Below are 23,026 nucleotides of genomic sequence, written 5' to 3' on the forward strand. Positions count from 1 at the left end.
GTATTGCAGATTAACACAATTTATTCAGTATCTGTAAGATAAGAACATGCTTGTGGCTTCCAGAGTACCATCATATTTGCATATCTTGTCTCCTGCGTGTCTTTAGTAGGTAGTAAGTAGGCAGATGAAGATATTGTTTGACTCTATTCAGAACTTCCTCAAAGATATCTGCCTTTCTTGAGCAATCCAAAGAAATAATACCTACTCTCTTCTTATCACCACTACGCTATGCAATCCTTCTAGTAAAAAGGACTGAAGTCAGGAAATCGATGGCGAAAATGAAATTTCGTCTCGCTGACAGATTGTAATGCGACCCTTGGTTTCACGTTACGGAACAAGATATATATCACACGCTGTCGCATACACTCACACATACGCATATGAGCGAGTTAGCTCAGAAATACGCGCGGATGCGCAGAAAGAGGTAGATGCAAGTTACAGGGTCTTGAATGGCGTGAGGAGGCCAGGAGTGAGGTTATGAACTCTAGTTTCTTTGGTACTGCCTGTCTCTGCAACTCTACATGACATGACTACACCGCTGTTTTATCAATGTCATTATTGATTTTGTAGCTTTTACTGAACAGGAAGGAGTGAAAGCAGATTAAAGAAGTTACAAAGAAAACTGCACAACAATCAATGTTCATTTTATTCTATCTCATAAAGTTTCTTTGAAGAAAATAAGCTATTTTTCATGAATTTTTTTTTTCTAACGTTAGATAGACCACTCGTACTTTTATAATCAAAGTTTGATATTTTTCCTTGGTAGACGTCAGTCACCTTTTCATACCTAATATCACTCCATCATGGATCAAGTTGTTTTTATACTTTTCCGTTATAAAAGTGAAATCTATTACTTTGTTGGCTTTCAAAGGAACCCAATACTAAACTAGTTTAGTCATATTGGTTTTTGCGACAACAGGTATTATTTCCTTCATTCAATCTCTCCCAAAGAGGATTTTTTCCCTCCCCCTAAAAAAAGATTAAACAATTAATTTCCTTTAACAAAATAACACTTGTAGATAAATCTTAAGTAGTTTTTTTTTCCTTAAGAAGACATGAGAGTCATTTCTCTTTGGATAAGTCATTTATATTTAATTGGAGATTCCGCTAATTGAAAATGTTTGATCTTTTGATTTCTTTCACTTTGAAAATGGACATCCAGAGAAAAAGTTATTTGATTCCGAAGTTATAATGAAGAAGGATTCAGTTAACTCTTATGTTCTCAGGGAATTAAAACTTTCGATTTTGGAAGTTTATTTTCACTGAATGATTGGCGACATTTTATTTATAACTTTTTATTAAATTTGATTGATTTCATTTAAACTTTACTGGTAGTCTGACTGATACATGGAATATACCACCGCTCCCATAGAGATACGCATACACATGCTTTTTATTTTTATAAATATATGTATATGTATATTTGTATATATATGTATACATGTATATACTGTATATATATATATATATATATATATATATATATATATATATATATATATATATATGTAAATATACACACACACACACACACACATATATATATATATATATATATATATATATATATATATATATATATATAAGTACAGTATATATACATATGTGTGTGTAGGCTATATAATTAAAACTCCGTATGTTCTGTATAGCTATATTTTAAAACATTAGTTTTGGCGATCTATGAATTAAATTAGCATGTTAATAATATTAGAAATATAAGACAAAAAATTTCGCTATTTCTGACAAAACATGAATTTTGAAGCTTTGAAATGATTCATATTTTAAATGAAGTTGAACTTTTTCTTCTTAAGAATGAAACTATTCTTGTTTACACTAAAAAGACATTCGGTTTTATCTTTCATTTTTCATTTCTTTAGGCCTATTCCAAACGCTCACACCATGCCTCTTTTTTTTTCTTTCTCTGTTTTGAAACCTGTATCTGTTACAGAACCTCTTTACACTTCACAGCGTAGTGACGTGTCTGTGTGTGTGTCTATATATATATATATATATATATATATATATATATATGTGTGTGTGTGTGTGTATATACATATATATATACACACACACACACTATATATATATATACATATACATACATACATACACACACACATATATATATATATATATATATATATATATATATGTGTGTGTGTGTGTGTAGAAATCACGAAAGCTAACACGTGATGAATGTGTGTGTGTATTTGCGCGTGTTATATATATATATATATATATATATATATATATATATATGTGTGTGTGTGTGTGTGTGTGTGTATATATATATATATATATATATATATATATATATATATATATATGAGAGAAGAGAGAGAGAGAGAGAGAGAGAGAGAGAGAGAGAGAGAGAGAGAGAGAGAGAGAGAGAGAGAGAGAGAGAGAGCGTGTCTTTGTAGAAATATATTATTTGTGCATAATTTTATATTACCACAAGATTTTCACAAAGGGTAGGGATGAAGAGCATAAGCTTGGTCGAAGGTAGTTTTTCACTCCTAACAGTTATCTATATCATAAGTGAATAGTTCTTTTTGCATGATTTCCCGTATTATCATCATCATCATCATCATCATCATCATCATCATTATTATTATTATTATTATTATTATTATTATTATTATTATGAAGCCACAATCCTAGTTGGATTAGAAGGATGCTTTAAGCCCTAGGGCCCCAACAGGGATAATCATTCTAGTGAAAAAAGGAAATAAACTACATGATAAGTAATATATAATTAATAAAAAAATATTTCAAAATCAATAGCAACGTAAAACTTGATCTGTCATATATAAACTATAAAGAGAGATTTATGTCAGCCTTTTCAACATGAAAACATTTGCAGTAACTCTGAAGTTCTGAGAACATTTTCCTCTTGAGAAAAGTTGAAGCAGATGTTTAGTAAAGATAAATGAATAAAAACGTATACCTTAGTGTTAGATGTTATAATTTCTTTCATGTTTCCCCATTTTTTTTTTCAAGATTATTACCTTTTTTTTTACAATTTCCAATTGCTTTTAAATCTTTTAGTTTCCAGTCATTTATTAAATCTTATTTCAAGAATATTTGCATTTTTACATTCTTATTTATATACTTTTAAATCTTTGGATTTACATTTTCTTATTCAATTTTATTTCAAGAATATTTGCATTTTTACATTATCCATTACTCTTAAATCTTTGCGTTTCCAATTTTTTATTTAATCTTATTTCAAGAGTATCTTAATTTTTACATTCTTCTTTTGTTTTTAAATCTTTGAGTTTCCATTGTTCTTTAATTTTATTTCAAGAATATTTGCATTTATCACATTCTCCTTTTGCTCTTAAATATTTAAGTTTCCCATTTTTATTTAAATCTATTTGAAGAATATTTGCATTTTTACATTTTCCATTTGCTCTTAAATCTTTGAGTCTCCATGTTTTGTTTAAATTTTATTTTTAAGTATATTTTTTCCGCATTCTAGTTTCCATTTTTTTCATTTAATTTCAAGAATGTTTACATTTTTCAATTTTTGAGTTTCAATTTTTTATTTAATTTTATTTCAAGAATATTTACATATTTTAATTTTTTGAGTTTCCATTTTTAATTTCACTTTTTTCGAGAATATTTACATTTTTCCATTTTTCAGTTTCCTTTTTTATTTCATTTTATTTCGAGAATATTTCCATTTTTCCAATTTTGAGTTTCCATTTTTATTTAATTTTATTTCGAGAATATATCCATTTTTGAGTTTCCATTTTTTTATTCAATTTTATTTCGAGAATATTTCCATTTTTACATTTTTGAGTTTCCGTTTTTTATTTAATTTTATTTCAAGAATATTTCCATTTTTCCAATTCTAAGTTAAAATTCTTTAATTCATTTTATTTCAAGAATATTTCCATTTTCCATTTTTGAGTTTTCATTTTTTATATCATTTTATTTCAAGAATTTTTGCCTTTTTCAAATTTTGAGTTTTAATTTTTTCATTCAGTTTTTTCCGAGAATATTTAAGGTTTTCCAATTTTGAGTTTCCATTTGTTTATAATTTTATTTCAAGAATATTCCCATTTTTCCATTTTTGAGTTTAAAATTTTTTATATCATTTTATTTCAAGAATAATTAAATTTTTCTTTTTATCAATTTTTGACTTTCCATCTTTTATTTGAAGTTTAAACGCGTTCCAAAACCTTAGAAGGGAAATCCGCAAATTCTTTTCTCGAGAGATGCCGGAATGCGGGAGAGCAGTTCTTTCGCTTCTGTTGCGCCCTACGTTTGTTTTAATGCCGCTTCCGCCGGCCATCCTGGAAAAAGGTTGCCAAAATGAAACTGAAACCTTTTAACATTCCCTGATTTCTGTCTTCTGGGCCTCTTTTATTCGTCCTGTTTATGTAGCCGTCTTGTCTTCATTTCTTTTTATTTCTCCCCTTCCTTTTTCATTTTGTCATTTATTCCATGTTTGTATTTTTTATTTTTGTTTTAAATTTTCATTTACTTTTTTTCCTCTACCTTTTGATCCTGTTTTATATGTCCTGTTTATTTGCTTCACTTGTTTTCATTCTTTTCTTTTATTTGTTCCATTGTTTTCTTCATTTCGTCACTTATTGCACATTTGTATTTTAATTTCTTTAATTTTCATTTACTTGTTTTCCTCTGTCTGTCTTTTGATCCTCTTTCATTCGTCTTGTTTATCTAGCCTTCTTGTTTTTATTCCTTTTTATTTGTCCCCTTCTTTTTTCGTTTTGTCATTTATTCCACGTTTGTATTCTAAGTTAATTTTCATTATTTTTTTTTTCCCTGTCTGTCTTCTGGTCCTCTTTTATTCGTCCTGTTTATCTAGCCTTCTTGTTTCCATTCCTTTTTATTTGTCCCCTTCTTTTTTCGTTTTGTCATTTATGCCACGTTTGTATTCTAAGTTAATTTTCATTTACCTTTTTCCTCTGTCTGTCTTCTGGTCCTCTTTTATTCGTCCTTTTTATCTAGCTTTCTTGTTTTCATTCGTTTTTATTTGTCACCTTTTTTATTTCATGATATATTTTACATTTGTATTCTAATTTCTTTCATTTTCATTTATTTTTTTTTCCGTTTATTTGTTCCCTTGTTTTCTTTCCGTTTATTTGTTCCATTCTTCTCTTTATTTCACCACTTATTCCACATTTGTATTTCTAATTTTTGTATTTTTCATTTATTTTATTCTTTGATTTCTTTCTTGTAACATTCCTGATTTCTATTTTTTGGTCCTCTTTTATTTATCCTGTTTATTTGTTCCTCTATTTTCATTCGTTTCTTTTATTTTTTCCATTGTTTTCCATATTTCATTACTTATTCCACATTTGTATATTAATTTCTTTAATTTTCATTTATTTTTTCCTCAGTCTGTCTTTTGTTCCTCTTTCATTTGTCGTGTTTATCTAACCTTCTTGATTTCATTCGTTTCTTGTATTTCTTCCCTTGTTTTCTTTATTTCGTTACTTATTCCACATCTATATTGTAATTTCTTAGATTTTATATATTCTATTCTTTAATTTCTTGTAACATTCCTGATTTCTCTCATCTGGTCCTTTTTTATTTGTCCTGTTTATTTGCCCTTCTTGATTTCATTTCGTTTCTTTTATTTGTTCCGTTCTTTTATTTGTTTTATTACGTTATTTATTCTACATTTGTATTTTAATTTCTCTAGTTTACATTTATTTCATTCTTTGATTTCTTTTATCTTTAACATTTAAGGTCTAATTATTTCCCAATTTATTTTTTTTTAGTGATTTTAGATGCTATCCATATTTAATTCTTTATTGTCAATTTTTTAATCTTTTAGCAGTGTACAATTTGTCATAATTTTCTTGTTTTTTAGAAAGAAAATGAAATCTTTTATTCCTCTATTGTTTCCCCTTTTTTTTATTTCTTCATTTATTCCTTATCCTTTACTTACATTGATTTGTGTGTGCTTATCCAATGATTTATTTCATCTATGTCTTCATTCATTAATTTTCTTTTATTCCATACACTGGTAGTTGATTATTTTTCATTCTTCATTTTCTTATTTTCAATCATTCTTTAATTACTTTTATTTCTTCGTTTCTTTATTGATTTCATTTGTTTTTCTACAAAGAGAAACTAGCAATGTAGTTTTTATATTCCTAGTATTCCTTTTAATCTCAAATTTCATCTGCTAGTTTTTCATCTTAGCTCCAAATTATATGAAAAATTTCACTATTTGGTCCTATATTTATATATTGAATTATCCTTTTTATAAAGTACTTTCGCCCATTTCCATAATTTCTTCTTACACGCGTTAAGGAATTTTGAGAAGATGCAGTATGAAGTGTTGAAGATGAACGTTGCTGATGGCAGTTTGTTGAAAGCTACTCAAACTTTTTACGACGAAAAGTTCGAAGTTCGAGTGACTGTGTGTACGTAGAAGGGGGATCTGGTCTCATGTAAATTTTCATGTGGGTAAAATTTTCATCTTATTTTATTTTGTTATTTTAACGTTGGTACTGATCTTTATATATATATATATATATATATATATATATATATATATATATATGTGTGTGTGTGTATATATATGTATATATATATGTGTATATATTATATATATATATATATATATATATATATATTATATATATATGTTATATATATGTATATGGCTTTTGCTGAAATAAAGATTATTATATATATATATATATATATATATATATATATATATATATATATATATATATATATATATCTCCAGTTACCTTATTACCTTGAAGTGGATGGTCATAGGAGCACAGCCTGGTAACTCACCAAGTCCTTGAGGATGAGACTATATAAACTTTATGCGCATTTTTCTAGACCCAAGCAAATTCTGGCACCCATTTACAGCAGGGTGGACTTCTAATCAATAACGCGGGATCGAATGCGGTCCCATAAATTCGCAGCCAGGCCACTCAACAACTCGATATATATTGCATTCCCCTGGTATACCATTTTGGGCACTGTCTTGTATTTTTGGGGCCTAACATATTGAGTAGTATTTATGCTTTACTCGGTTTTTTTTTTTTTTTTTTTTTTTTTTTTTTGTAAGGGAACCATAAATGTTGATTACAGATAGAAAACTGAATTTCATGGTGAAATTGGCTTTTATTTTGTAGTGATCTTAGTTATTGTCTAAGAGTTTCAATTTGTGATATACTTCCTATTAGAAATTTCCCCTTTCTAGGTGGGGATACCTTAACGTTGTGAAAGGGTTTGTGCATCGCCATGATCAGCAAAGCTGTAGTAGTCAGGGCCACCCACACTAGGTTGGTTTGATGTGAGCCATCAGACGAAAATCTCCCACCATCACCAATCCGCAGTGGCCAGCGTGGTGAAGAAAACTGGTCAAATCCCAGACATGAATAAGGATATGTCAAAGTCTTTTGTCCTGCAGTGGATTAGAATTGGCAGCATATGTTGTTGTTGTTGTTGTTAGAAATTCCCCAGATTGTTAATATCATAGATTGATTGAAGTAGAATTTCACGATAACTTTCATGGGAAAGTAAAACTGGAAAAAAAATAATAATAATAATAGTATCCCCGACTCTGGTGTATAAATATTTCTGGAGTAACAATTGAATATACTTACATATTTCGTCCCAAATTCACTTTGCTATCAGCTGAGGAGATCATATACCAACGCTTGTCGATGCGTTTGTTGGTGTGGTTTTCGCCCGAAGGAGCTGCTTGTCAATAAGTCTTTACCCGCGTGATAAAATGGAAGATTTTTATGTGGTTCTTATTATGGAGAGAGAGAGAGAGAGAGAGAGAGAGAGAGAGAGAGAGAGAGAGAGAGAGAGAGAGAGAGAGAATGCCATTGCCCTCAAGAAATTTGTAATTATTTGTCTTTCTCTTTATTGTTTCTGATACTGTTGCCTCAGGCTTTTTTTTTCCACAAAATGTAGAAACGACTGCAGCATCAGTTTGATCTTGATAGTTTTATATTCAAGATCATGTTTCAGCATTTGCAGAAATGTTCTAAATTTCCACAATCGTGTAATTTGTCTATGTTTACAGATTGTCTAATGTAATTTTCTGCTGAACCTTTGATAAATAAAAAATGAAAAAAATGGAACCTTGCTGGTCAAAGTAATTTAAAATTTACATAGAACTGCGTATACTGTATATTATCTTCTGCTGTTATTGAAAAAGTTCAAAAGAGGAACTGTCTAGAAATGATATCATTGGTGAAGTCTTTCCAGCTTTTAATATTCTAAACGACATAGATTGCTAATAGATATTAGAAAATTTAAACAGTATTAGCATTATAGCGAAAAAAATAAAACAATCTTTAAGATATAAAATATTTGATGAAAATTTATGTTATTTATGTTACTCTATCGAGGATCTGTGAGCTTCATCTTTGCCTAAAAATCAATCCATAAGAACCGAATGTTTTTTTTTTTAAATTAAATATCAATTACATATGCCTGATTCAGTTATATCGTTTTGATTACTGATATTCTCGATGATTTTCTTAGGAATTGTGCAAATCATATTATGCTTAACTGCGGCTTTTAGGGAGCTGATTTATTGCGTCTTTTCACTTGTAAAAAATATTAGTTTTTGAATTATGGTGAAGCAATATATATATTTTCAGTTAATGATCTCTCTCTCTCTCTCTCTCTCTCTCTCTCTCTCTCTCTCTCTCTCCAAATACATAGAAATGTACTATTATAGGGATAAATAGTTAAAAATCTCGATTGTGTTCCTGTGTTTTGAAATGTCATTGATTCCAATAACGTTCGTTTTCTCTACTAATTTTCATTAATTTGACTGTTTACAAGTGTTCCTAGCTGGAGTTTAGTGTTTAATATTTCATTACATTTATGAGATAGAGCAGTTTTATTTTATGCATATGTCGAAGAAAATGTTCAGTTCGTAATATTGTATGCCTTGTAATTATATATATCCGGATCATCCGGTAGACTCTACCGGATGATGCTGGCACATCGATCGTTTTATTAAAAACATCGTGTCATAGCAAGATCAGAAAATGTAAATGAGACAACTTTTCAAAATATTCAAGAAGCTTATCTTTGTACCCACATTTTACAAGGTTTTATAATGTCTTACTGAATACTTTCCTAACAGAAAGTAAAAAAAAAAAATAGTATTTAATTTTATTTCTTTATTATAATATATATTTTTTAAGGAATTAGTTAATATTATGCAAACTACAGTATCATTTTCAAGCTATTAACATTTATAAGACACAACTTTCATTTGAATAGGAAATGAACCGTTTCATAGTTTCCTGATCTCTAAACCCTCAACGGCCTTGTGGCGCAACGGATAACGCGTCTGACTACGGATCAGAAGATTCCAGGTTCGAATCCTGGCAAGGTCGGCGGGAATGTTTTTTTATTTAAAATCTTTATTCATGTTACATGAATACTGATAAATGAATAGAAAATTAAATTCTACTTTGGTCTCCATAGCTGTTTTCAATGAGTGAGGAATAGAAATGAATGGATGTTATCGATGCAATGTTTTCACCGTTATACATTTTTATATCGACATTATTTTCAAAATGGTGAATAATCATGACGTTTCAATGTACATTGTCTGATTTTTTGCATTCCCCCATATGAAACTTTGTAAGTAGGAGACATATAATCTCTCTCTCTCTCTCTCTCTCTCTCTCTCTCTCTCTCTCTCTCTCTCTCTCTCTCTCTCTCGTTATTATGTGCTAAGTGATTGTCAACTACGTTGCTCGGTGAAAGTTATTGTCATTGTTAAAGTTCGGTTAGTTTATAATTATTAAAATGTTACTGTTGAAGTTAGGTTATTGGGTCAGATTGTGATAGTTATAATTTTTTGCAAGCCAAGCTACATCCTTAATTAAGAAAGCACACGACTACAAGCCGAGTAACTGTAACAGCCCAGTTCGGAAAGGAAATATAGACGTAACAAATAAATTATAAATGAAAAATTATGAAAAATATTAAATATATTTAGACCAGTAACAATATTAAATGGATAATTCATGTATGAAATTATGAATCGACACTTGTTTTAACCAGTTCAGCAGAAAGGCCTTTTCAGCAAGTTTGAACCTTTGAAGTTCCACCGATTCAACTACCAGATTAAGATCATTCTGCAATCTGGTATTTGCTGCATTAAAACTTGTAGAATATTGTGTTACCATTGATCCTATTATTATTATTATTATTATTATTATTATTATTATTATTATTATTATTATTAATTGCTAGGCTACAACCCTAGTTGGAAAAGCATGATGCTATAAGCCCAGGGGTCCCAACAGGGAAAATAGCCCAGTGAGGAAAGGAAACAAGGAAACATAAAATATTCTAAGAAGAGTAACAACATTGAAATAAATATTTCTTATACAACCCATAAAAACTTTAACAAAACACGAGGAAGAGAAATTAGACAGAATAGCGTGCCAGAGTGTACCCTCAAGCAAGAGAACTTTAACTCAAGACAGTGAAAGACCATGATACTGAGGTTATGGCACTATCCAAGACTAGAGAACAATGGTTTGATTTTGGAGTATCCTCCTAGAAGAGCTGCTTACCATAGCTAAAGAGTCTCTTCTACCCTTACCAAGAGGAAAGTAGCCACTGAACACAGTTACAGTGCTGAAGTTAACCCCTTGGCTGAAGAAGAATTGTGTGGTAATCTCAATGTTGTCATGTGTATGAGGACAGAGGAGAATCTGTAAAGTATAGGCCAGACTATTCTGTGTATGTGTAGGCAAAGGGAAAGAACCGTAACCAGAGAGAATGATCCAATGTAGTACTGTTTGGCTAGTCAACGGACCCCATAACTCTCTATTGGTAGTATCTCAACGGTCGGCTGGTGCCTTGGCCAACCTACTACCTATAAAGGAAAAGGGAAGAATGTTAGAACTGACTGCATAGTTAGTGCTGCTTAAATTATGATACAGTCTGGCAAGATCTGAATACAAAGAATGGCCTGAATTATGAAAAATCTTATGCAGCATGTACAAAGAACTAACTGAACGCGAGTTTTTTGGTTCAACAAATTAAGATGAGAGTCAGCAGCTGAAGACCAAAATGGAGAATAATACAGAAAATATGGAAGACTGAAAGAATTGAAACATTTCCTCTGGATAGATTGATCGTCAAAAATATTATTAAAAGTTTGCAATCAAAATCACACCGAATTTAAATGAGTTTTATATAATTGAAGTGACATTATCATTGAAAAGATTGGCGTTCTAAACTGTATCCTTCGCACCAAATGTTGTAATTTAAAAGTTGTAATTTACTTCAATTGTTTTATTTTTTTATTTATTTTTTTTTTTTTTAGTATATGGTGATTAAAAGTGGATGTCTCAAAAGTCATTTATCCACTGACCAGAGTCCAATTTTTTATCTACTAGCGACCTGTAAAGGTAGTCAACAATAATGAAAATTAAGGAAAATATGATGAACACGTTCAAGTTTTCGCGAAATTCCAAAAGTAGACAAATATATTACATGAATTTATATAGTACATCGTTCTTATATTATCATTGTATTCTAGACAAGCTATTTTCATGCCTTGAAATTGTCACTTTAATAAACTTTAGTAAACTTCCTTTTTCTATCTTTCGAAAATGATCATGTAAGAGAGAGAGAGAGAGAGAGAGAGAGAGAGAGAGAGAGAGTAAATAGCATAAATATATAAAGACAAAGAGTAGGAGAGAGAATAGAAAGTTTGTAATGTAATCAGTAGCTGGGTTTGCTGTGCTTCCCCCAACACACGGTCAATTTACTGGGTCAACACGAAGGTCAACACTTAGGGAAAGAGCGTTGGCTGAGAGTTAGGCAGAATATGGGGGTTTTGGATGAAACTGGTCGATTTTGTGATGAATAATATGTCATTTTAGTGTTGCCAGGCCCCCCCCCCTCTCTCTCTCTCTCTCTCTCTCTCTCTCTCTCTCTCTCTCATTTAGTGAAATAAGTGTTGATTCTCGTAAACAAATCTTTATTATAAGTCATTTATCGTCATTGCTTTTTCACAAACTCTTTACCAATTATTTGTTTATGATTACTTATCATAATTAATTGCTGGCTCCATCTTCGAGTTTTACACAAACAGGTTTTACAAGTAAAATAGGATGATGCTCTCAAACATCATTTAGGATTGTATAAATAAAATTTGATCCAAATTTTTTCTTATTCAAAATAAACCATATCTCTGAAAGAGAATTGCTACTGCAAATGTTGCCTAGCTCATAACATTTGTTTGTATTTGGAATACATAATGTATGATTGTTGCCAAATTTCATGGAAATATCCGTGTAAATTAAATTTGACTAGTAACGCACATATCTTCACGCACAGGCACGTAAGCACAGTCAGTCTCTCTCTCTCTCTCTCTCTCTCTCTCTCTCTCTCTCATTTACATATATATATCTATATGTGTGTATGCGTGTATATATATATATATATATATTTATGTGTGTGTGCATATGTATTGTTTATATATATATATATATATATATTTATGTGTGTGTGCATATGTATTGTTTATATATATATATATATATATGTATATATATATTTGTGTGTGCATATGTATTGTTTATATATATATATATATATATACATACATACATATGTATGTGCCTATGTACTGTTTGTGCGTTTGCGATTGCGTTTAATATAATCATTTATCAAAATGAATTTGATATTTGTTTCCTGATGTTCATATTGAAATTTCCAGTATATTTCCAGTGATGTCAAGTTCTTCTAATGATATGCAACGGTTTTGTTATAGCATTCCAGAATATTTTACACCTTGTTCAAATATTCAACGTCGTACCTAAACAGAAGCACCTACCAGACCAAAGTCTTTTCAATGCAATCAATGCGGAATTATTTAATTTTCATCTAGCAGCAAAGAATAAACTTTAGAGTAGAAGTATGAATTGTTCGCCTGATGTAATTCCAAGCGGACAATACGAGGCTGGAATTTTTAAATATATTTTTTTATTATTTCGCCAAATGTCAAAGGTCATGACAGCTCTGGATGCGCCATTTTATACCGTGCTGCAGTAAACATTCTTTGTGACCAGTCTTTCAGATTCTTCTTCTTCATCTATTAGCGTGCCTTTTCCCATTCACCTCATATAAAAGCTGGGATTTCTATCAAGTCTGTTGTGGAGAGAATTGAGAATTCTTTCCGTCCCTATAGGAACAAAATTACAAATCACAGAAAGAAAAACGACTCGGTATTTATAACTATCCATAAATTCTTCTCGTTTCAAAGATAATAAAATTAAAGCGAATCTCTGTAATAGAATAAAAGTATATACAAAAAGTAGTAAATGAAATTATAGATATGGAAAACGAATGAAAATATTCGGCACTCGTTTTTTACAAAAATGAGAACGCTGTTATATTCGAAATGTAAAGCTATTTGAATAACATGAATTAGTGTTGATCCTGTTTTTTATGCACGCTGCCTTTTTTTTGTTATGTGATAGCGTTGCTAAAGCAGGTCAGAGTAGAAAACAATAAAGATAATGTATAAGTTTGATAACCTAGAGATCTCATCGTGGTGATGGGACGCGTGTCGTGGAATGTCAGACCAAAATTATACTATATCCAGCAAGGGTTAGATGGATACGATAAGAGAGAGAGAGAGAGAGAGAGAGAGAGAGAGAGTTTCAATTGTTAAGTTAAATGGGCTTTCTCTCTCTCTCTCTCTCTCTCTCTCTCTCTCTCTCTAGTTTGGACGATCCCCCAAACAGAGAGAGATGGCGCTTTGCACTTGACAACTGAAACTCTCTCTCTCTCTCTCTCTCTCTCTCTCTCATAGTTTGGAGGATCCCCAAACAGAGATAGCGCTTTGCACTTTATTATTATTATTATTATTATTATTATTATTATTATTGTTATTATTATTATTACTAGCCAAGCTACAACCCTAGTTGGAAAAGCAAGATGCTATAAGCCCAAGGGCTCCAATAGGGAAAAATAGCCCAGTGAGGAAAGGAAATAAGGAAATAAATAAATGATGAGAATAAATTAGCAATAAATCATTCTAAAAACAGTAACAACGTCAAAACAGATATGTCGTATATAAACTATTAACAACGTCTAAAGCAGATATGTCATATATAAACTATAAAAAGACTCATGTCAGCCTGGTCAACATAAAAACATTTGCTCCAACTTTGAACTTTTGAAGTTCTACTGATTCAACTAACCGATGAGGAAGATAATTCCACAACTTGGTAACAGCTGGAATAAAACTTCTAGAATACTGTGTAGTATTGAGCATCATGATGGAGAAGGCCTGGCTATTAGAATTTACTGCTTGCCTAGTATTACGAACAGGATAGAATTGTCCAGGGAGATCTGAATGTAAAGGATGGTCAGAGTTATGAAAAATCTTATGCAACATGCATAATGAACTAATTGAACGACGGTGCCAAAGATTAATATCTAGATCAGGAATAAGAAATTTAATAGATCGTAAGTTTCTGTCCAACAAATTAAGATGAGAATCAGCAGCTGAAGACCAGACAGGAGAACAATACTCAAAACAAGGTAAAATGAAAGAATTAAAACGCTTCTTCAGAATAGATTGATCACCGAAAATCTTAAAAGACTTTCTCAGTAAGCCAATTTTTTGTGAAATTGAAGAAGACACAGACCTAATGTGTTTCTCAAAAATAAATTTGCTGTCGAGAATCACACCTAAAATTTAAGAGTCATACAAATTTAAAGAAACATTATCAATACTGAGATCCGGATGTTGAGGAGCCACCGTCCTTGACCTACTTACAGTCATATTTTGAGTTTTATTGGGATTCAACTTCATACCTCATAATTTGCACCATGCACTAATCTTAGCTAAATCTCTATTAAGGGATTCACCAACCCCTTATATACATTCAGGGGATGGAATTGATGCAAAGAGAATAGCATCATCTGCTTATGCAACAAGCTTGTTTTCTAGGGCAAAACCACATGTCATGCGTATATTGTATGAAAAGTACATCAGATATCACATTCCTATACTCACTATGGTGCCCATCAACAACTCTTTGAGATCTATTACTTAAAAAATCAATAATAATGCTAAGAAACGACCCACTCACTCCCAACTGTTTGAGTTTGAAAACAAGGGCCTCATGATTAACACGGTCAAAGGCAGCACTAAAATCAAGGCCAATCATACGAACTTCCTGACCATAATCAAGGGATTTCTGTACAGCATTGGAGATTGTAAGAAGGGCATCACAGGCTCCAAGGCCTTTACGAAACCAAATTGCAAACTAGGGAATAGATGATTACCTTAAACCAGGGGTTCCCAATTACTTTTGGTCATTACCCCACTTTTTCCAAAATACTGGCTAGCACCAAGCTTGTTACCCCCACACCGTTTCTATCATTTTGTACATAAATAATGTAAAACAAACCTTTTTACTTGGTTGAAAATAAATGGAGACAATGGGAGGTATTCATAAAAATGAAGGATATCCTTGTAAGCATAAGGTAGAAGTACAAGGTAATTCTCTGAAGCAAAAGGTAGAAGTATAAGCAAATCTTTCTTTCCATATTCATAATGATTACCTTTTACTTGCGAGGATATCCTCCAAGCAGAAGTAAAAGGTTGACTCGTGTTTTGGGAGCGCTTAGTTACATGTTGGAACTTGTAAGATTTAATTTGTGCTGTCAAGATAAGAAAGAGTTTAGTATTTATAATACGTATTTAATGCCCTGTTTTTACTTGTATTTAATAAAGTTTACGCATCAGAAAGAACACAGACGCCGCCGCGCCTTCCCCAAAGCTCGCTGGCAACATCTATCCCCCACCCCTTGCATTAGAAGTTCTTTGACCTCTTTTTAGCTCCCACACCCCTTGCATTAGAAGTTCTTTGACCTCTTTTTAGCTTCCCCACCCCTTGCATTAGAAGTTCTTTGACCTCTTTTTAGCTCCCCCACCCCTTGCATTAAAAGTTCTTTGACCTCTTTTTAGCTCCCACACCCCTTGCATTAGAAGTTCTTTGACCTCTTTTTAGCTTCCACACCCCTTGCATTAGAAGTTCTTTTACCTCTTTTTAGCTTCCCCACCCCTTGCATTAGAAGTTCTTTGACCTCTTTTTAGCTCCCACACCCCTTGCATTAGAAGTTCTTTGACCTCTTTTTAGCTCCCCCGCCCCTTGCATTAGAAGTTCTTTGACCCCTTTTTAGCTCCCATACCCCTTGCATTAGAAGTTTTTTTACCTCTTTTTAGCTCCCACACCTCTAGCATTAGAGGTTCTTTGACCTCTTTTTAGCTCCCACACCTCTAGCATTAGAAGTTCTTTGACCTCTTTTTAGCTCCCACACCTCTAGCATTAGAAGTTCTTTGACTTCTTTTTAGCTCCCACACCTCTAGCATTAGAAGTTCTTTGACCTCTTTTTAGCTCCCACACCTCTAGCATCAGAAGTTCTTTGACCTCTTATTAGCTCCCACACCTATAGCATTAGAAGTTCTTTGACCTCTTTTTAGCTCCCACACCTCTAGCATTAGAAGTTCTTTGACCTCTTTTTAGCCCCCACACCTCTAGCATTAGAAGTTCTTTGACCTCTTTTTAGCTCCCACACCTCTAGCATTAGAAGTTCTTTGACTTCTTTTTAGCTCCCACACCTCTAGCATTAGAAGTTCTTTGACCTCTTTTTAGCTCCCACACCTCTAGCATTAGAAGTTCTTTGACCTCTTTTTAGCTCCCACACCTCTAGCATTAGAAGTTCTTTGACTCCTTTTTAGCTCTCACACATCTAGGATTAGAAGTTCTTTGACCTCTTTTCAGCTCCCTTACCTCAAGCATTAGAAGTTCTTTGACCTCTCTTTATAGCTCCCACACCTCTAACATTAGAAGTTCTTTGACCTCTCTCTTTAGCTCCCACACTTCTAGCATTAGAAGTTCTTTGACATATATTTCTAGGTTCCATACTTTTAGCATTAGAGGGTCTTCGATCTATATTTTGAGGTGCCTTACTTCTAGCATTAGAGGCTCTCTATTTTTAGGTGTCTTACCTCTGGCATTAGAGGCTCCTCTTCGCTGTTCTCTCCTGTCTTCTAGTTTTCAAGATCTTCTTTCATTAGATTATCTGTTTCTTTCGAGATTTAATTGTCTCTTTTCTTTAGTTCGTCAGTGTCCTTCTAGATTTCAAAAGAGATTTCAGTGCCGCGAGTCCTCACTTCGTCACATTTCTCAGGGAAATCGAAGGCATTTATTCTTTACCTATCTGGGCAATGAGTAAAGAGATGAATACTATCGATTTCCCCGCATACACTATCATGCCAAAGTAAATGACGAGCAACATGACTTGATATATTTACCAATGTCGTCTGGATATGTACTTCAATGGCAAATTTGGGACAATCCTGTTGAAGAACTACACGTCACTCACCGTTCCGTTGAACCATTCTGCCTCCATCCTCATTCTCCGCAATCCGTTTTTGCACCGATACAAAGCCTCGTACTTTTTCCGAGTCTCCTTTAATAAGACATCGTCGCAAAAGTCCAAGCAAAGGATCCTTCAAGGCGCATACATTATGATCTTCAAAGCTCAGCTGCCAACGGAAGATCCCGTGTCTTTCTATAGGTCGGGCGATATAAAACGAACGATCGGCAACTTTGGCAGCAACCAAAACCATCTGTATTTGATGGTGTTCCGAAGACGTAACACAATTCTTACCGGCAGCTTCCTATTCCGCCAGAACGCGATCTCTGTGAGTTAAGTGAAATCCTTCTCCCAGTCATCAAGTCATTTCCTCTTACTCCTATTGACGCGCAATTCCTTGGTTAGATTTCGCTAGCTACATACAGATCATGTGAGGTGTTGCAGGCTACGTTTGAAAAAATGAAGATCAGGTCTTCAGAAGTAATTTGAAGCTCGGGGAGGAGTTGTTCAGGACTGCTCCTGGAGATTTCAGTTCTGGAGTCATTCAGAAATCCATGTTAAGTATACGGCTATGTCCTTTGAAGACTTTTGGAAATTCGGGAAAGTTTTCTTCCGAAACCGTTCTGAGATTCCGTATTCCGTTCTGGAGGCATTCAGAATTCCATGCTAAGTCTATGGCTATTTTTTCTGAAGACTTTTGGAAATTCGGGAAAGTTTTCTTCCGAAACCGTTCTGAGATTCCGTTCTGGAGGCATTCAGAATTCCATGCTAAGTCTATGGCTATTTCTTCTGAAGCCATTTGGAAATCCTAGAAGATATCTTCCGGTACGAATCGATACACACACACACACACACACACATACACACACACATATATATATATATATATGTATATAGTTTATGTATGTGTGTATACATGCATGTATATAAGCTTTTGCAGTATATGAATATTCTGTGTGTATATGTATATTTATACGATGTATATATATACATACATATACATATACATAATATATACATACATAATATATATATATATATATATATGTATATATAAACTATGTTTATATATTATATGATTACAGTATATTTGCATGTACTGTACACACACACACACACACACACATATATATAGATATATATATATATATATATATGTGTGTGTGTGTGTGTGTATATATATATATATATATACATACATTTACATACATTTACATACATACATACATACATACATACATACATCCCTAAATACAGCAGCCTTCGTATTCTCCCAACTGTTTATACATGCAAAAGCAAATGTAAAATGCATATCACCAAGTTATCGCTTAACCTTGATATTTCATCGAGATTACAGGTGTGGACAAGATATCTGTCCGCAAGCCAGTGTACATTTTGTTCTTCAAAACGGAATAACATCTTGAAATCACGGTCAAGTGTGGGTAAACGGGGCATGTATTGCTTAACATGCCTCACATCCACAAAATCTGCCATTGTGCTGAGAATCGGACTGCAGTCTGCTACTGACCAGACTCAGCTTTTTCGAAGCATACGCTCTTTATATGAAGTAAAGGGTCTTCTTTATGTATAACCATTTACTTTTATGTGATTATAAGGATATGCTTTTGCTCTAAAAGTAGAAGCTTTTGCTTGAAATGTTTATGAATACAAGTAGAAGGATTTCCTTCATATTTTGCAAGTATAAGCATATCCTTTTCTTTATGAATACAGCCCAAATGTATAACTGAAATAATGTTCATCAGGGTGAAAAAGACAAATAAATCAATACATCTGCTGGAAATAAAGCAAATAATTTTATGTGAATAATCCCACCTTCAGTTGAGAATAAGTGGAGAAAAATATATACGTACGTAACAAAAATCTTCAGTGGTGTGAATAACAATACCAGTTTGAGATATTTTTAGTAATGCGAGGAGATAAATTTGTAAGGGAACTTCTGATGTCATTTTCCGGGTTCACTCTATTTCTGTCTTTTCATCGGATGGTCACAAGAGCTGAAAAGCCAGTCTCTCACATCTAAGTTGAACCAAATGGTAAAAGCATCTCAACTGGCTCTAAACTTGCCAAAGAACTCTTTGTTACAGCTAATCCAAAATGAAGATAATCTAATGGGGTTAATTTCCTCTTGTATGGGTTTGCTTGATTTTATTTCAATTATTTCTTCTGCGAGTCCTCTTGGTTCGTCTGGCAGATGTTCTGTGTTACATGTGAACGGATTCGGACTCCAAGCATCGTTGAGTGGGTTAATCTCATGGAAATGTTCTTCCATCCTCAGACGCAGGCTATTTAAATGTGCACTCTAATATTATCCGCTCCATATCACTCAAGTATATAGATTCTGTATCTTCCAAAAACTCTCCTAACTTAGAAAATGCACCTATTCTGTAAGTTTTCAATTTTGAGTGCCAAATATCCATTTTGCTACGAAATGCTTGTACTTTTTCATTTAATAAGATAACATTTTTTTCTGGTCCTTACCGCATTATATGTGCAAAAATAAGTCTACTAAATAGCAGAGAATGGAAATATATTTTAGATATCTGTTTCCTTGCTGAATTGTGCCCCTTATTATCCAAAAACATTTCAATCTCAGTTTTAAGCTGAAATACTCGTTCGAGAACATTTCCACGGATAGCCATCTGGTTGGAGCATAATACAACAGACAGCGATGTTCAGAATCAATGTCCCCACACAAAGAAATAAACAGTCTTGAGTTTGAAGCGCTTGACTTGATGTAACTAACTATTTCCATGACATTACACATCACCTCCTCCAAAACAGGTCGCTCAGACTTTACTGTCAGTTCTTGACTATGGATAATACAGTGTACTGCAAGATCAGAAGGATTTTCCTTTTTCATATACGCCAAAAAATCCTAAGTTAACACATGACATAGATGGTGCACCATCTGTTGTTACTCCAATGAAGTTTTTTCCAATCTAGATGCATATCTGGTTTATCAAAAGTACATCATCTTTTCTGAATACATCCACCCCCTTTGTAGTCGTTTGAAGTGGACTGCACTGTCTGCACATAAGTAGATCTTCTTCAATCTCCCTTTCTCCTTTGTACCGGATTTATACCATTAATTGTGCATTATTCGCAACATCATTTGTTTCATCCAGTTGAATGGCGAAGATACCGCTTTTTTTCACCTCGGAAATTAATTGAACCTTAATATAACTTGATATTAAAGATATCAAAATGAAAACTGTTATTACCCCCATAAAATGCAAAATTACTCCCAGTGGGGTAATATACCCCTATTTGGGAACCACTACCTTAAGCAACCTATTATGACGTTTTGCCAGAAGACGTTAAAAAACTTTAGATAATATGGGAGTTATGGAAATTGGGCGGTAATCAGTGGGACTTGACAACTGAAACTCTCTCTCTCTCTCTCTCTCTCTCTCTCTCTCTCACACACACACACACACACACACATATATATATATATATATATATTGTATCATCCCCCAAACAGAGACACATGGCGCTTTGCACTTGACAACTGAAACTCTCTCTCTCTCTCTCTCTCTCTCTCTCTATATATATATATATATACACACATATATATGTATATATATATATATACACACACATATATATATACACACACACATATATATATATATATATTGTATCATCCCCTAAACAGAGAGAGATGGAGCTTTGTACTTGAAAACTGAAAACCTCTCTCTCTCTCTCTCTCTCTCTCTCTCTCTCTCTCTCATAGTTTGGAGGATTTCCTGCTGTCCCGTGAGCGTCCCCCTGGAATTCTTATATGAGAATGAGGTTGTGGAACTCCATTTCATTTCCAGTTTACGTGACAGCTAGCAGCACGTTTTGACGTCAGCTGCCGTCTTCTTATCTGCTGGTTGCTCTTGGTTACCAATTCTAGTCAAAGATGGCAGCACATGTATAAAAGATCTGTAGGAGGTGCGATCACACGCTCATTTGATCCTGTTCCTCCCTTGGGTCATAATTTTTAAAAGATAGATCATTTTCTTGCGTCATCTCTGACGTCCTTTCTGCCTACTCGTATCGTTGTAAGAATATAATTTTATTCGCGCAATTCTTTGCGGTTTATGATTTTTCCAATATTATGTTATTTGCATTATGGTCTGACTTTCAATTTGCACATTTAAAAATTTGCATTAAAAAAACGGTAAATGTCTGGCAACATTTATTCCAGGATTTTGAACGTTTTAAAAACGGATATATTAACGTAAAGGAGTGATATTACGGTCACCAAACCGTAAAAGATAATAACATAGTAAGGTAAAATTACGGTCACCTGTATTTTACTGAAATACGACTGAGAACAGTATATTTTACGGTGAATTTCCGGTTAAAATTACGGGTTTTTTTTCTGACAGTGTGGTTCTTAAAGTTATAGTCTCCTATTAGTTTGAACATCTATGCTGGTTTTTATGCATATCACATTATTGAAGCATTACATAATATATTCTTTATCTCGAACACTTCTCTCTCCTTGTGTTTTACTTACTTTAAGGCAATATTTTCAATTTGTTTGCTATATCTGCTCTAAATTCTTGTTGATTTATTTGGCAATCAACTAAACTGTAGTGTTTGCAAAAATTGGCGTCTTTTGGACTCCCGTTGCAACATCTAGAATACCATGTGTTACTGGTACTCTATCAGTTTTTAACTCGTAGGTGATTTTTATTGTCTTGAATGTATGTATTTCACATATATGAATTGATATTTATGTCTGTACATGCTTTATATGTTATTTATACTCATGTTTTTTTATTTGTATGCATAAGACTTTATTTTATGTGCAAATATTTGCTTAAGCTAATGTTCAGGAATATAGAATGATGATGAGTAGCCATTAATGAAAAATAAATAGTCAATTCATAATTCGGGTGTTTGTGCATATTAATTGCTAGTTACAGTATTGAGGAATAAAATGATAAAGTTATCATATGTAGCCAATTTAGGAATATAATCCTTTAATTGTTAATGAAAACCCAACCTAATCATTATCGGGAGAAATCGCATTGTATTATTGCCTTCAAGAAGCATCTTCTTAAAGAATAACACCTTTTCCGTGTAGGAGAGGGTGAATATTCTCATATGGCTCAAGGCCAAGAAATCTGCTCAGAAACAGAGGAAGGAGTTGATTGATTCTTTACGTGGTACAAGTTAGAAGCGAAAAATTGTAGATATATTATGTTAAACTCGAGCTTGCTTAAGGCCAATGTAATTAGGTAGGAATTTCGAATTTATTCTAGAAGTTTATCTCCCATGCTGGGAAAGAGAAATACGGGGTAAGGGGGCAGTTGATTAATGTCAGTGAATTGGCGTGATGGTTAATTCTGCAGTGCCCGTAGGCCTATGAAAGATTAAAGACGTTGACTCAATTTATTCCAGGATTGTGTACCTGAAACGGAAAATGGCATATGTATAGAATATGGCCGTTGCAAATATTGAATAAACTATGGCCATTTTTACGTCTCATTGTCTGCATAGAATACTGTGTTGCAATGTGTGGAGGATAAATATCTTCAATTAAGCAAGAGAAAAAAAAAATTGTTAAGACTGAATGAAAATTGCAATATCCTTTTTT

At 32.8% G+C, this 23,026-nt stretch overlaps 1 protein-coding gene and 1 non-coding gene across 2 annotated transcripts in view; both read left to right on the top strand.

The window, feature by feature from the left end:
• The window catches only part of klar (klarsicht), a 715,886-nt gene that overhangs the window by 37,026 nt on the left and 655,834 nt on the right, over positions 1-23,026 (top strand). The gene's annotated exons all lie outside the window — the stretch shown is intronic.
• Positions 9,302-9,374, top strand: TRNAR-ACG (transfer RNA arginine (anticodon ACG)). Its single transcript has one exon. It is a non-coding gene; the product is annotated as a tRNA-Arg (tRNA).

Source organism: Palaemon carinicauda, chromosome 37 (assembly GCF_036898095.1).
Source record: "Palaemon carinicauda isolate YSFRI2023 chromosome 37, ASM3689809v2, whole genome shotgun sequence".
Lineage (NCBI taxonomy): Eukaryota > Metazoa > Arthropoda > Malacostraca > Decapoda > Palaemonidae > Palaemon > Palaemon carinicauda.